General features: G+C 40.2%; 2 long non-coding RNA genes across 6 annotated transcripts in view; one reads left to right on the top strand and one right to left on the bottom strand.

The window, feature by feature from the left end:
- The window catches only part of LOC139085254 (uncharacterized), a 109038-nt gene that overhangs the window by 33439 nt on the left and 59003 nt on the right, over window positions 1-16596 (top strand). The window contains exon 2 of the long non-coding RNA XR_011543458.1: window positions 7688-7948. This is a non-coding gene — a long non-coding RNA (uncharacterized lncRNA). The remainder of the gene's footprint in view (window positions 1-7687; window positions 7949-16596) is intronic.
- LOC139085253 (uncharacterized) overlaps window positions 1-16596 on the bottom strand; it is a 44519-nt gene that overhangs the window by 7576 nt on the left and 20347 nt on the right. For 3 of the 5 annotated variants that reach the window (XR_011543457.1, XR_011543455.1, XR_011543456.1), the window contains one exon: window positions 8133-8305. This is a non-coding gene — a long non-coding RNA (uncharacterized lncRNA). Of the gene's footprint in view, window positions 1-8132; window positions 8306-9274; window positions 9325-16596 lie in introns of all 5 variants that reach the window. The other 2 variants (XR_011543454.1, XR_011543453.1) reach the window with 1 other exon arrangement.

The raw sequence follows: 16596 nt of genomic DNA, 5'->3' as shown, positions 1-16596 counted from the left end.
ATGTTAAGCGAAATAAGCCAGTCAGAGAAAGACGAACTCTATATGACTCCACTCATAGGTGGAAGTTAATATATTGACAAGGAGATCTGATCGGTGGTTACCAGGGAAAAGGGGGGGTGGGGGGAGGGCACAGAGGGGGAAGTGGTGTACCCACAACATGACTAACAATAATGTACAACTGAAATCTCACAAGGTTGTAATCTATCATAACATTAATATTAAAAAAAAAATCTAAAAAAAAAAAAGTGAAAGGAGAGTAACAGAAATGGTAAATGAGTGGAAAGAATTTTATTGAAAATGCAAAGGTGCTCCAATTATGACTAGTTCTTTTATCAGCTGTGAGGGTACTCCAAGGGCATATGTTAAACTGCAGTTCTAAAGATCAATGCTGGGGAGAAAGTGGGGGTCATGAAGAATGTAAGATCATGTCACTCCTCTGCTTAGTGATGTCCTGTCTCACTCAAAATAAGTGCCAGTCCTTATTCTAATACACAAGGCCCTGTGAGAGCTGGCCCCTCATTACCTCTTTGATGTCTTTTCCTCTCTCATGCTCTTCTGCAGACAAACTGGCTCTCTTGTTCCCACCTCAGAGTCGTTGCATTTGTTAGATATCTTTTTCCCCAGATGGCTGCATGGTTGGCTCTTTCCATCTCCTTCAGGTCTTCACTCAAATGTCACCTTCTCATTGAGAACTTCCCCAACCATTCTATTCAAAACTGAAAACTCTTCTTATCCTAGCACTTTCTATCCTCATTTCCTACTTTGTTTTTCTCCATAGCACTTATCAACGTTATCATACTCTGTATTTACTTATTTGTTTATTTATTGTCTGTCATGTCCAACTTCATGAAGACAGGGATTTCTTCTTTTTGTTTACTGCTTTATGCCTAGAAGAGTGGATGGCGCATAGTAGGTAGATTCAATGTCTAGTTCTCTTTGACTTAACGAAAGTCAGAGACTTGCAGATTTACAATCCATAGGAATGGGTAGTTAAATATCTTAGTAAACTAGAAAAGCCTTTCTCTCAAGTGGCTCACATAGTGGACATATTATTGACTCATAGTGTAGACACCTCATGGTTTATCTGTCCAGCTCCTCTCCTTTCTTCTGGTGGCATTTGGCACATTTTAGGGAGCAATTGTTCCTCTCACTATCTTTAACATATAGTCCCAATAGGAGTTCCATCTCACTCCCTGGCTGTGGGGGTTGGTCTAGGGGTGGGCATTAAACCAAGCCAGACCAATCAGAGTCCTTCCCTAGGACTCTTGAATTGGAACTAAGCAGAGAGCTATGGAGTAGGAAGATTTCCACAGGTGTGCTCCCTGTCACCTGGAAAGGACTATCTGCCGTAGTAGAGAATGGGATAACAATGAGTCCTGCAAATCTAGTCCCTGGTAGCAGTCATCCTTCAGGGCTAGCACTACCCATGTTCTTCCTGTAATTTGACTATGTGAGACAGTTAATTTATTTTTACTTATGCTACATTGATTGGGTTTCTGTCACTGTAAAAAGAGATCTGAATAATATGGTGTATTTGAATCTTCAACTAACATCATCAGCAGCAAATACATGCTTGTATGTAAACATTGTATCAAGATCTGTGGCGAAGGGCAGAATGTATAAATGAGACAGAGTCCCTATTGTCAAGAGTCCTTCAGTCTACTTGGGAAGACAGTTATACCTAGAGATGTCATTTCAAAGTGCCAAGTGAGCATTACAGATAATATGAACCATGTGAAGAAGAGGAAAGAATCACAGTGGGCTGAAGTGGTTAGGAAAGATTTCATGGAGAATGTGAAACTTGGTCTGGGGATAGAAGGAAGGGTGAAATACTCATAAGCAGAAAAGAGAGGAGAATACTTTGGGTAGGGGGAAATTATATGAACAAAGGAAAAGAATCAGATATGCTTGAAGGAATCATGTAGGGGTGTCATGGGAGATGTGGATCTAAGCTATTGGGTTCTAACTTATTTTTGGAGGAATATTTCATAAGTGGTGGTGTGTGCTTCTAAATGCATCACATCAGGAAGCATGCAATGCTTGGTCATCTCTCTTTTTGTCATCTTAAGATTGACCATTGGGTTCAGGTATTATCAGCCTGATTCATTCATTATGAAGTTCTCCATCAGTTTTTCACCCAGAAGCCTTAGCAGCTGTTGATATAGAGATAGTATATTGGGATAGCAACCATTGATATTGCCTAGTCCCGTTATAACATTGGGAGCTAACTAACAGTGATATTCTGATTCTGTAATTCCTTCTTCATTTATAGAATTCTTCTATAAAGACGTTTCCCACATCAACTATTTGACTACCTGAAAAGGTAGAATAAATTTTTAATTCTTTTTCTTTATTTATGTTTTCAAAATAACGAATTAGTTTCCTAGTATATTCCAAAGGTGACCAATTAGTTTCTTACTACTACAAACTCATGGATTTTAGTATTTTTGATATGTTTTACTCCATTGTGTTTACTATTCATTTTGATGCTCAGATTGTCCCATCTTTTGTCAATGGGAGCTTCTTCAAGTTGGCTCCTGAGTCCTTTTTGTACAATCTTTGTATCTTTAGTATCTTCCTTGCTTTCCAGGCTCTTTGTGTACATTTCCTGCTCCAGACCTGAAATCAGCCATTTCACAAAGAGCTCAGATTCCTTTGAGTGGGAAATGGTATTTAGAGACAACAACCTGGGCCCTAGGGCTGCTCATTATTTCTAGGTAGGTCATTGTCTCTAGGTCTTTCAGCAGACAGAGAAGGGAAATAAGTATTCTTTTCTTTTAAAGAGAAAATATATCCTGGACTCATGCTGAGATTTCCAATTCAAATTTAAAACTACATGGTTTTTACTTAACTTCTTTAATTTTATATTTGTATCTCTCTTCTCTTATTCTGAAAATCTTTACTCCTAAAGTGAATTACTTATTTGCTTTATCCTATTACATATATATTTCAGAATAACAGTAGAAACATTATTAATATAATTACTGAAAAACAGTTTAATATTTCTATTCAGTGTTTTTTTTTAATCCTTAGGCTGTATCTCACTAAGGTTGCATAATCAAATCACTGTGTTTTAAAGTCATTTGAAATAATTCTTGCCTATGTGATTAAGCCACCAAATTGATACATAGGCTTAATTGTTTTATTTACTTTCAATTTTTAAGCATTGTAGTTTTAATTTGATTCATTTTGTTTTATAATTATGTAAAGCATTTCCATTGCTCCAAGGCAAAAATCCGTAAAACCAGGTACATTTGGAGAAGTCTTGCTTTCATTCTTGTCTACTCCATTTTATTTCCTCTCTCATCTATAAGTAACCATTATTAGTTTTTGTTACCTTGCATTTAAAAAATATATAAGCAATGTGAATATATAATCAAATAATCTCCCCTTTCTCAGTAACCTACTATACATGGTATTTTGCACTTTTTTTTTTCCATTTAATAATATGTTCTGAAGATCACCCCACAGCAGTATGTAGAAGTATTTCCATTACTTTTTATAGCTGCATGGTAATCTATTGTGTGTTTTAATAGTAATAAACTCCATAATTTACTTAACCAGTCCCTTATTATAGGCATTTGAGTTACTTCCAATTCTTTGCTATTATAAATAGTGCTGCAATTAATAGCCTTATGTACACATCCCTTCATATTTTCACCAATGTTTCTTTGGTATAGATTCTTACAAGTGGCATAGCTGTTCAAAGGGCAAATACAAACGTAATTTTGCTTGATATTGCCAAATTCCCTTCCATAGGAGTTGTACCATTTTGCATTTCCAGTTGCAATGTATTAAGTGCTTGCTTCCCCACAGCCTCTCTAACAGAGTATGTTGTCAGACTTTTGGATTTTTGCTTGATAAATGGCATCTCGGTGCAATGTTATCATACATCTTTTTTATTACATTCCATTTAAGGTTTTTAATCCACTAACAGAGCTCCTGGCTCACTGTAGCCATTCAATAATTACTCTTTGAATCCACAAAAGTATGAAGTGGTATTTTAGGAAAATTAATCTAGCTGCAGAATACAGAATAGTTTGGAATACGGAGAGAACAGAGGCAAAGAGCACTTATGAATTTCAGGACACAAGGTCGAGTCATAAGAAATACAACTGTATTTTTCTACAATTCCCATATTATGTTTCCTCTTCTCTGAGGGTAGGGATGTAAATTTAATTTTGCCCCATTTCCTCCCTCCCCGCAAGATTGCGTATGAATTCTAGGGTCTTGGGGCAGGGCTACAATGATGGGCAGGGGGCTCTGGGAAGGGGAGTCAGGTGGGTGGTGGTCATTTGTCCACCCCGGCACCTGCTGAGATGCTCCTCCTCCTGGCAGGCCTGCAGTCATGGAGCCAAGGAGGTAGCAGCTGTGTATGGCCTCCTTTGCTTTCATCCAGAGGGCCTTTTTTCGGTTAGCCCTTAGCTCTTTCTTTCCTCTCTTGGGAACCTAAGGAAATCTAGCTGTCATCCCACACCTCCTGGGGGCCACAGGAGACTCTGGGAAGACAGGTGAGTTCATGTCTTCCAGATACCCTATGTAGCCATTTCTACTCCTCAGCGCTTGGGCTGTGCTGGGCTCCTTCCTGGAAAATGAGACATTTCCTCTGTTCTGAAATGGCCCCCAAATCTATCTAGGGCTCAGCCTGGGTGTAGGAGGAAAGCTCAGGGTTTCTTCTCAGAAACCCACCAGTCTGCTCCTTTCCATATCTTCCCCAATGCCAGCATAGGAAATATTTATGTTCTGGGGAAAGAAGGGACGGAGCCCCTGGTCCTCAAACCTGATTGCTGGCTTTGAATTTCAAATCGAACTTGACTGTTTTGCTAATCTTTAACCACTCTGTCTTGAAGCAATTGATGGATGCCTCACAGTCTAGTTTGAATGTAGGAGGGCCACAGGAAAAAAAATAAGGAATGGGGGGAACCTCAGTTAATATCTCCAAATATGATCCCAGTTACCTCAGTTAAAAGCATACAGCAGTGGCCAGGTATGACGTGATGAGAGGTGGAATGAAACATTGGCTGAGGGTTTGGGGCTGACTGATGAAGGAGGGAAAGAGAAAAGATTCAAGAATGAGGCTGGGATTGGGAGCTGCCCAAGCAGAAGAATGATGGTGCAAGTGACTGAAATGAGGCCAGCTGGAGGGTGGGCATGCTGATTCTGGGAGAAAGATAGTGAACTTGGCTTTGGGCATGGGTGAGGTGTAGAGGTGACAGTCGAATCTGTGAGAGGGGCTGAGAGCCCTTTCTGGAAGATGAGACAGAGAGAGAGCTGCTGAGGTTCCAGGGCTGTCTTGGGATGCTTCCACAGGTAAGAGATAGGGAGAGGAAGAGGACCGCTCAGAGGAGCCAAGTCTTTGCAGGGCCAAGCACCGCAGAAACATGTCCTTCCTTCCAGGACATGGTCTCATTCTGGATACTCAGGAGGAGGATTCATTGCAGAGCATCTGATGAACATACCATCTCACTGGTCGTATGCTGCCCGAGCAGGTGACACCAAAGCCATGTCATTTAAAGTTATGCATTCTTAAGAATATTTGAGATTGTACTTTTTTTTCACCCTAAGATACAGCTGTCCTCAAAAGTAGGGCTAGTTTATTTTCCATTTAATGTAACAAACATTCACTGTACACTGAATATGCATGGAGCACAGTGTGGTGCAATTATATGGAACAGAAGTTGCAAACTGCTAGGTCATGAGCAATATCTGACTCAACGACTTCTATTGTTTAGGCTACATAATTTGTTTGTTTTGCTTTTATTTTTAACTAGTTGCCCAAATTTAAAAATCAGGACATTTCACCTAAAAATATGGATTTCAAACTTTTTTTTTAAAAAGATTGTCACCTGACTGCCTGGTGGCGCAGCAGTTAAGTGTGCATTTTCCGCTTTGGCGACCTGGGGATCGCCGATTCGGATCCCAGGTGCGGACATGGCACAGCTTGGCAAGTCATGCTGTAGTAGGTGTCCCACATATAAAGTAGGGGAAGACGGGCATGGATGTTAGCTCAGGGCCAGTCTTCCTCAGCAAAAAGAGGAGGATTGGCAGCAGATGTTAGCTCAGGGCTAATCTTCCTCAAAAAAAAAAAAAGCTATAAATAAAAAGATTATTAAAAAAATTAAAATAAAATAAAGATTGGCACCTGAGCTAACCATTGTTGCCAATCTTCCTTTTTCTTTTTCTGCTTTTTCGCACCAAATCCCCACAGTACATAGTTGTATATTTTAGTTGTGGGTCCTTCTAGTTGTGGCATATGGGATGCTGCCTCAGCATGGCCTGATGAGCAGTGCCATGTCTGCGCCCAGAATCTGAACCGGCAAACCCCTGAGCCGCCAAAATGGAGCACGCGAACTTAACCACTCAGCCACAGGGCCAGCTCATCAAACTCTTTTTGAAAAATTCAGTTGGCCGCAGTGGGCCTGCATTTCCACATGGCAAAATCAGCTAAAGAGGTGGAATGCCTTCTCCCTCAGACAGACATGCACCTCCCAGCTTACAGTAAATCCTACCTGCTCCTCGTCTCTCATTTACTCCTCCAGTCTGACCCCTGTCGTCCAAGGTGTCTGAAACCCCTGGCTTGCTGATTCAGTGCGCTGGCTTTGGTAATAAACAGACACAGGCTTAACTCTTGGGGCCACTTACCAGTGACCTTGGGAAAGTTACTTTACTCCCTGAAGCCTCAGTCTCTCCCTCTGTAGAATGGTAATGATAATAGTGCCTACTGCCCAGAGTGAGGAGCAAATAAGATAATGCTTAGCAAGTGCTTAGCAAGTGGCAGCTATTACTATTAAAGAAGGGTGAGACAAACTGCGTGCTGACCAGATTCTGCCCCTCTAAGGCAAGTAAGGGCACAAGCAATTGTGCTCCAAGGGAATGTGCCCTGAGGGAGGAGAGTGTCTGTGCAAGGGAGATTAGGAGCAGGCAGAGTCCCTCAGGCTGTGGGATGGGGAGGGCGCCCTGGGTGAGGAGCGGGCCTTCGGGCCTGGATTTCTTTGTTTTCTGTGGGCGGCAGGCAGCCCAGCTGGGGCCTGCATGGACTTTGAAACCCCGCCACGCAGGATGGAGCCCAAGCCCTGGGAAGGCTGGCCCCAACCCCGCCGGCCGCCTCTCTGCTGCGATTCCAGGAACCCGGCCCTATCAGTTGGGCCCAGTTTCAGGACTCAAGTTTCTTGCCATTTCCCCTCAGTCATGTGGCCGCTGGAGTGGACAAAGTGGGCGGGAGAGTGATTAGCTGTCAGGCTGCCTTCCAGGCAGGGGGAGTGGGAATGTGTCTCGGAGGGGAGAATGGTTAGAATATGGATGGAGAATGTGGGAGCCCTGAGCGAACTGCGCAGACCTCACCTCAGTGAGCAGCCTGGGCAGGTCTCTCCGGCCAGAGCGCTAAAAAGCAGCCTCCCCTCAGGTCCCCCACCCAGCCCCCTCTCCCTCCCATCATAGAAACACAGACCACTCCCCAGAAGGCTTGCTTCTGGGCTGGGGGAGGCAGCCTGAACACAGAGGCTTTTTTCTCCCACTATCCTGAGCCTTGGAACGTCTTGTCTAACCACCCCTGCCTGCTGGAAGCCTGGGCTGGGAATGAAGTGTGCCTTTTAAACAAAATGCTATGTACGCTGCGATAATTTAGAACACTGCTCATCACCAAACGTCAAAATCGTGTGCATTTATTTGGAACATCTTTCTTCTACAGAACTCCAAGAACGGGCATATTGAGCACCATGTTCATTTTCCAGTCCTGCTTCTGAGGCAAGGAGAAGTAGGTCTGCTGCTGACAGGTCAAGAGGCACAGAAAGGTCAAGCATGCTGCTCAGAACCGCACAGTCACCGTTGGGAACCCATCTAAACCCAGATCTCTGACCCCGGTCTGCACTCAGTTCACCAAGTTCACACCTCCCAGCTCTCCACCTTTACTTTTTTGAAAAGAATGGAGATCCTTCTCCTTTACAGTGAGGTAAGTGAAGCGCTCACTTGGGCAGAAAATTTAAGGGACGGGGGCAAAAAATTCAACACTGAAGAGAAAAAATATTTTAATGCAATATATTTTTAAAATAAAAATTAATGCAAAAATCCATGATGTGTAAAACATCAAACTTTTAAATAAAGGCAAGATCTGACCTTGCACTTTCATGACTCACCTCATTCACCTCCGCTGATCCCAGCCCTGCCGAAGTGCACCGTCCCCAGGGCCCACGTGGAATGCAGGATCATGGGCTTTGGCGCCAAACAGACAAAGTGTCCATTCTGCTGCTTACCAACTGGGTGACGTTAGGTTAAGTGACTGAAACTCTTTGAGCCTCCATATCTTCATCTGTGAAGTGGGGGCAATTAGGGTTCTTTAGAGAAACAGAACCAATAGCAGATGGATAGATATATATATACACATACATATATGTATATATATTTTTATATATAAATTTCACATATATAAATATACATGTATAAAATACATATGTAAAGAGATTTATTATAAAGAATTGGCTTATGTGGTATAGAAGCTGAGAAGTCCAGACCCAGGAGAGCCAATGGTGTAAGTTCTGGTCTGAGTCCAAGTCTGAAGGCAGGAGAAGACCAATGTCCCAGCTCAAAGACACTTCAGCAGAGAGAGAATTCTTTCTTACTAGCCTTTTATTCTATTCAGGCCTTCAACACATTAGATGAGGCCCACCCACACTGGGGAGGGCAGTCTGCTTCACTCAGTGTACCAATTCAAATGCTAATCTCATTCAGAAACATCCTCACAGACACACCCAGAAATGTTTAACCAAATATTTGGGCAGCCCACAGCCCAATCAAGTTGACATAAAATGTACCATCACAAATACCTACTTCAAAAATTGTTGTGCGGGTTAAATGCGAGACAGTGGACAAAATGCCCAGCACAGAGCTTGGCATGCAGGAGGTGTTCACTAAATACTCGTTCTCACCCCCATGGTTTCCCACCAGATTCTTTCTCCTTAGGCTACAGGAAACATTGTGAACTGGAAATAATATGCTTTAACACCTAGCCCAAGTGCCTGCACATGTCAGATGAGCTATGTATGTTTGTTGAATACGCAGATTGAGTATGGAAAGGAAATTGATCCAGAGCTATTAATGATGTGATCAGTGAAGCAGATCTACAGATGGGATTGGAAGATCTACAGATGGGATCCTCCTCTGGCAAGAGCCTAGAGGCTGGAAATGCAGCTCTCAGGGCCCTTGAGGAAGAAATGTGGGCCAAAAAAGATAGTAAAATTAAAATACACACAACAGTCTGAGGGAAGTATTTGTGACTTACATGATAGACAGAAGATTGATTTCCTTGTTATATGTTGTGCTTTTATAAATCTACAAAAAAAGATAAAGAATATCCAATGGGAAAATGAACAACAGACAGAGACAGGTAACTCAGAATAAAGAAATGCAAAGGATGAAGATTCTCATAAAAGTGTGCTCAACTTTACCAATAATCAAAAGAATGCAAATTTTTCATGTACCAAACTATGACTTTTTAAAAAAATCACAATTCCTCATACTAGTAAGAGTCTAAGGAAACAGGCAGTCTCACACATTGCTGAAAGGAGAGTAAATAGATACAATTTTTCTGGAGGTCAGCTTTGAATAAAAAGCTCTAAAAATGTGCACTTTTTGACTCAGTAATGACATTCCTTGAAATGACATCTATCCTAAGGTAATAATAGAAGATGTGAGCAAAAATGTTAGCAGGAATTCTTTAGCAGGAAATTGAAAACAACCTGAGTGTCCAACAATAGGGGATTATTATTTTTTTAAGTATATAGAAAGATAGGTAGATGACATCAAAGTTTTAATGGTGGTTATCACTGAGTAAAGATAAAAAGTAAGATTAAAAGTTGCATTTTCTGCTTTTTGCTTTTCTGTATATTTCAAATTTTCTACAATGAACATGTGTTACATTTTATAATAATTTTGTTTTAAGAATGAAAGAACTTGAGGGTCTGATTATCTTGGGGAGTAGGGGACTATCGTGTGGGTGACCCTGCACCTGTGACCTTTGGAGCTGTTGTGTCCAGTTCTCCAGTCCCAAGATACTTAAAGGAGGAATGAGGGTGGAGGCAGGTTCCCAGCTGCACCATAGGTCATTGTTAACCAAGGTGGCCAGAGCAGCGGGGGAGGAATTCACGAGGCCTGGTGCAGGTTTCTGCAGCATTTTGTCTACATGAAGTAATATTAGTAAAGAATAAGGTTTTCAAGTAGAATGATTGCATTATCTAATACTCCAGGGGCTTAGAATAAGCCTGCTAATAACTGTTTTAAGCTAATTATTCTCTAACAGTTAAATAGTTGTTATGTATCTTAGTGGCTGCATTCAGGGAACTTATGCAAACAGATCAGTCCATTGTTGGGGGAATACCAAATGAACTTTTGAGTTTAACATATTTTCATGAAGCCTATTTTTCCTTGTAGGAGCGTTTTAGCAGATGAGAGTCCAGAACTTTCTAATCATTCTGGAGGCCCCTCAGATGTTAACCTCTGAGCTACTTGGCTTATCCAAACTATGCTTCCCCCATGCACCTACCTGAGCAAGGTGAGGAGCAGATAAGCTAAGGCCAACACCCAGTGAACTCACAGATCTGGGCCCAGTGATGCCTCCAGAAGGCACAGCTTAGAGCCTCCTGGGACCCTGGTTATGCCTCCACTTTCTCCTCCCATCTACACCACCTCAAAACACCACAGGGTTCTCAGTGGGGTTTTCATGCCAATCTCTGAGTTTTGAGAGGATTGCAAAAGGCTCATTGGGTCAAGGAGGCCAAAACCCACCTGGTGGAGAGAAGAACTGTCTTTAGCAAGTAGGAAAGATGTCTGCAGGTGAAACTCAACAGTGGGACATTCCCAAAAGGTCTAACATTTATCTCATGAAAGTCCCAGAAGGAAAGGAGAAAGAGTACAGCCCTGAAAAATATGTGAAGACATGATAGCTGAAAACTTCTTAAATTAGATAAAAAAATAAACCTACAAATTCAAGAAGTCAAGCAAATCCTAAACAGGATAAACCTAAAGAAATCCATACACAAACACTTTGTAATCAAACTGCTAAAAACTAAAGATAAAAAAATCTTGAAAACAGCCAGAGAAAAATGATGTATTACTCATACAGAAACAATAATTTGAATGACTGCAGATTTTGCATAAGAAATTGTAGAGGGCAAGAGGAATTCTCACAACATTTTAAAAATGCTGAAAGAAAAGAAAAGTCAACCCCGAATTCTGTATTCAGCAAAAAATATTCTTCAGAAATGTGGGGAAAATAAAGGCATTCATAGGTGAAGAAAAACTAAGAATTCATTGCTGGCAAACATGCTCTAAAATAACTGTTAAAGGAAGCTCTTTGGACAGACAGGAAATGATACAAGATGGAAATTTTAAATATCAAGAATGAAGAAAGAACAGAAATGGTAAATATCTAGGTAAGTATAAAATACTAGTCTTCTCTTGTGTTCTTTAAAATATATATGACAGTTGAAAGGAAAAAATTATAATATGGTCTGATGGAGTTTTCAATATATGTGGTTGTAATACTAAGATAAAATAACTCTAAGATAAAAAGGAGAGAGTAAAAGGACTCATAAGGTGTTAAGATTTCTACATACCAAATGAAATGGCAAAATTTCAATTCTAACTAGACTGTAAAAATTTAAGTATGTGCTTTGCAATCCCTACAGAAACCATTAAAACAATTATACAAAGAGATATAGTCAAAACCAAATAGATAAATTAAAATGGAAAACTAAAAAAGGTTCAAATAAATCAAAAGAAGGTAGAAAGAAGAAATAGACAAATAAAAAAAGAGGGACTAGCAAACTGAATTCAGCAGCACATTAAAAGGATTATCCACCATGACCAAGCAGGATTTATTCCTGGAATGAAAGGGTGGTTCAATATATGAAGAGTAATCAATGTAATACACTACATTAACAGAATGAACGCAAAAAACCACATGATCATTTCAGTTGATGCAGAAAAAGCACTTGACAAAATTTAACACACATTCATGATAAAAACATTCAACAAACTAGGGATAGAAGGAAACTACCTCAACATAATAAATGCCATATATGAAAAACCCATAGCTATTCTTCTAAGATCAAGAAAAATGCAAGAATGCCTGCTTTCACCACTTCTATTCAATGTAGTTTTGGAAGTTCTAGCCAGAACAATTAGGCAAGAAAAAGAAATAAAAGACATCTAATTTGGAAAGGAAGAAGTAAAATGATCTCTGCTTGCAGATGATATGATCTTATATGTAGAAAACTAAAGATTTCACCAAAAAAAATTGTTAGAAATAATAGTGAATTCAGCAAAATAGCAGGATAGAAAGTCAACACATGAAAATCAATTGAATCTTTATATGCTAACAATGAACAATATGAAAAGGAAGTTAAAAAATCAATTTCATTTATAAGAGCATCAAAAAGAATAAAGTACTGATAAAGTTAGAAAAGGATATTGGGAGAGGAGGTGGAGCAAAATGGCAGGGTGAGCTGACCCAGGACTCTCTCCCCTCCAAAGTACAACAAAGGACTGAAAAAAAAAAAACAAACCTGAATTTCAGCTAATGAACCTAATGCCAGGACTCAGAGACCTACAGTATCAAAAGACAGAAGACGGAGCCCCTACTGCCCACCTCGGAGGAGCTGGAACGGGGTAAGAGAGAACATCGCTCCATCCCCTAGAAACCGGGATCGCCACGCGGGTCTGGGAAGGAGCGGGGGAGGGGCCGCACGACCAGGGGATCGTCTAGGACTCCCGGTACAGTGGAAACCCGCTGACGGGGGGAAAGCTTCCATGGGCGGGGACCCCATAAACGCAGGGCCCTGGGAGACCAGAGAACAGAATTGATCGAATCCAGATCGGTGAGTGAGAGAAACTGCCCCCGCCCCCGCCCCGGCAAAGTGCACTGGGTGCCGCCATCTTGCCCGAAGGCGGAGAGCTCAGAACACGCGGCTCTTGACCCCCATCTAGTGGCGACAGGCTGTAACTGCAACTGAATTCTCCCACCATGTGAAAAAACTGCTCCTCTACCATCCAGCAATTTATAAAAGCCCCAGACCAGAAGGAAAACAATAAAAACACAGAATTAAGTCCTGAGGACTTGGAATTAGGTAAACTAAATGAAAATGAGTTCAGAGCAGCTATACTCCAAAAACTCAATGAGGTAGAGAGAAAGATAGAGAAACAAGCCGAGTTCTGGAGTTACTTCACAAAAGAGATTGAAATTATAAAGAAGAATCAAACAGAATTACTAGAGATGAAAAACACAATGGACCAGAAAAAACAGAATACGGATTCCCTGAATGCCTGGGTAGACTCCATAGAAGAGCAAACTAGCATAATCGAAGATAGACAGGCTGAATGGCTCCAGACAGAGGAAGAAAAAGAACTAAGGATTAAAAGGAATGAGGAAAGTATTAGAGAGAGCAGATTCAATGAGGAGAAAGAATTTAAGGATCATAGGAATTCCCAAGAACATAGAAAAGGAAAATGGAGCAGAATGTGTGCTTAATAAAATTATAGAAGAGAACTTCCCAAATCTAGGGATTGAGGGAGAAATGTGTGCAGAGGAACCTTCCAGATCTCCTAGATTTGTCAATGTAAAAAGACCTACTGCAAGGCATAAAGTAGTACAAACGGCAAAAAGGAATGACAAAGAAAGAATACTCAGGGCTGCAAGACAAAAGAGAATTACCTACAAAGGAGCCCCTATCAGACTTTTAGTGGATTTCTCTGCAGAAACCCTACAAGCTAGGAGAGAATGGAGTGACATATTCAAAGCTTTAAAAGATAAAAATCTTCAGCCAAGAATACTCTATCCAGCAAGAATATCCTTCAGATATGAGGGAGAAATTAAATCTTTTCCAGACAAACAAAAGTTAAGGGGATTTGTAACCAAAAGTCCTCCACTACAAGAAATCCTCAAGAAGGTTCTCATACCTGAAAAAAGAAAAAAGGGAGAAAGGGGTCACAAACCACAGAGTAGGGAGACAGATAGATAGAACCAGAATAGGATAGCAAATATTCAACTATAGCATTAGGATAAAGGTAAGGAAACTACCAAAGCAAAGATGATCTTATCACTCTAACTACAAACTCATAACACAAGTTGGAACAAGAAGTGAAAATAATAATTTAAGAGGGGAAGAGCAAAGAGACTAAATTAGTCTAGGCCAAGTAAGTAAGAGACCACCAGAGAATAGACTATATTATACACAAGATTCTAAATACAAACTTCAGGGTAGACACTAAACTAAACAACAGAACAGAGACACAAAACATAAATAAGCAAAAATCTAAGAAACCCACCATAAGAAATTGCAGTATCAAATGGGTAGGATAAAGCACACAGGAAGAGAAAAGCAGGAAAGCCAGATAATGAGCAACAGATTGACAGCTTTAAGTCCACATGCATCAATAATCAGTCTCAATGTAAATGGATTGAACTCTCCAATAAAAATACACAGAGTGGCAAAATGGATTAAAGAACAAGATCCAACAATTTGTTGCCTCCAGGAAACACACCTCAGCCCCAAGGACAAACACAGGCTCAGAGTGAAGGGGTGGAGGACAATACTTCAAGCTAATAGCAAGGAAAAAAAAGCAGGTGTTGCAATTCTTATATCAGACCAAGTGGATTTCAAAATAAGACAGGTAAAGAGAGACACAGAGGGACAATATATAATGATCAAAGGGACACTTCATCAAGAAGAAATAATGCTTATAAATATCTGTGCACCCAACATAGGAGCACCAAGGTTCATAAAGCAACTATTTACAGACCTAAAGGAAGATGTTAAAAACAACGCAATAATAGTAGGGGACCTCAACACCCCACTTACATCAATGGACAGATCATCCAGACAGAAAATCAACAAAGAAATAGTGGAGCTAAAAGAAAAACTAAAACAATTGGACTTAATAGACATATATAGATCACTTCATCCTAAAAAAGAAGAATACACATTCTTCTCAAGTGCGCGTGGAACATTCTCAAGGATAGGCCATATGTTAGGAAAGAAGGCAAGCCTCTACAAATTTAAAAAAATTGAAATAATAACAAGCATCTTCTCTGATCATAATGCTATAAGGCCAGAAATTAATTACAAGAAAAAAGCTGAGAAAGGCACAAAGATGTGGAGACTAAACAACACACTACTGAACAAGCAATGGATCATTGAAGAAATTAAAGAAGAAATCAAAAAATACCTGGAAACTAATGAAAATGCTAACATGCCATACCAACTCATATGGGATACAGCAAAAGCTGTATTAAGAGGAAAATTCATTGCAATACAGGCACATCTTAACAAACAAGAAAAATCCCAAGTAAGCAATCTTAAACTACACCTAACTGAACTAGAGAAAGAAGAACAAACAAAGTCCAAAGTCAGCAGAAGAAGAGAAATAATAAAAATCAGAGCAGAAATAAATACTATTGAAACTAAAAAGGTGGTAGAAAGGATCAATGAAACAAAGAACTGGTTCTTTGAGAAGATAAATAAAATTGACAAACCCCTAGCCAGACTTGCAACGAAAAAAAGGGAGAAAGCTCAAATAAACAAAATTAGAAATGAAAGAGGAGAAATAACAACAGACTCTGCAGAAATACAACAGATTATAAGAGAATACTATGAAAAACTCTCTGCTAACAGAATGGATAACCTAGAGGAAATGGATAAATTCTTGGACTCCTACAATCTCCCAAAGCTCACTCAAGAAGAAGCAGACAATTTGAACAGACCAATCACAAGGAAAGAGATTGAAACAGCAATCAAAAACATCCCAAAGAATAAAACCCCAGGACCAGACGGCTTCCCTGGGGAATTCTACCAAACTTTCAGAGAGGATTTAATACCTATCCTTTTCAAGCTATTCCAAAAAATTAGGGAGGATGGAACACTTCCTAACACATTCTATGAGGCCAACATCACGCTGATACCAAAGCCAGACAAGGACGCCACGAAAAAAGAGAACTACAGGCCAATATCACTGATGAACATAGATGCAAGAATTCTAAACAAAATTTTGGCCACCAGAATTCAGCAATTCATCAAAAGGATCATACATCATGATCAAGTGGGATTCATACCAGGGACACAGGGATGGTTCAACATCCGCAAATCAATCAACATGATACACCACATCAACAAACTGAGGAATAAAAACCACACGATCATCTCAATAGATGCAGAGAAAGCATTTGACAAGATCCAACAGCCATTTATGATAAAAACTCTGAATAAAATGGGCATAGAAGGGAACTACCTCAACATAATAAAGGCCATATATGACAAGCCCACAGCCAACATCATACTCAATGGGCAAAAACTGAACACCATCCCCCTGAAAACAGGAACGAGACAAGTCACCACTCTTATTTAACATAGTACTGAAGGTCCTGGCCAGAGCAATCAGGCAAGATAAAGGAATAAAAGGAATCCAAATAGGGAGGGAAGAAGTGAAACTCTTGCTGTTTGCAGACAACATGATCCTATATATAGAAAACCCCAAAGAATCCATTGGAAAACTCTTAGAAGTAATCAACAACTACAGCAAAGTTGCAGGGTATAAAATCAATTTGCATAA

The sequence above is a fragment of the Equus przewalskii genome, chromosome 8 (assembly GCF_037783145.1).
Source record: "Equus przewalskii isolate Varuska chromosome 8, EquPr2, whole genome shotgun sequence".
NCBI lineage: Eukaryota > Metazoa > Chordata > Mammalia > Perissodactyla > Equidae > Equus > Equus przewalskii.
This window is presented reverse-complemented; position numbering and strand designations above follow the sequence as displayed.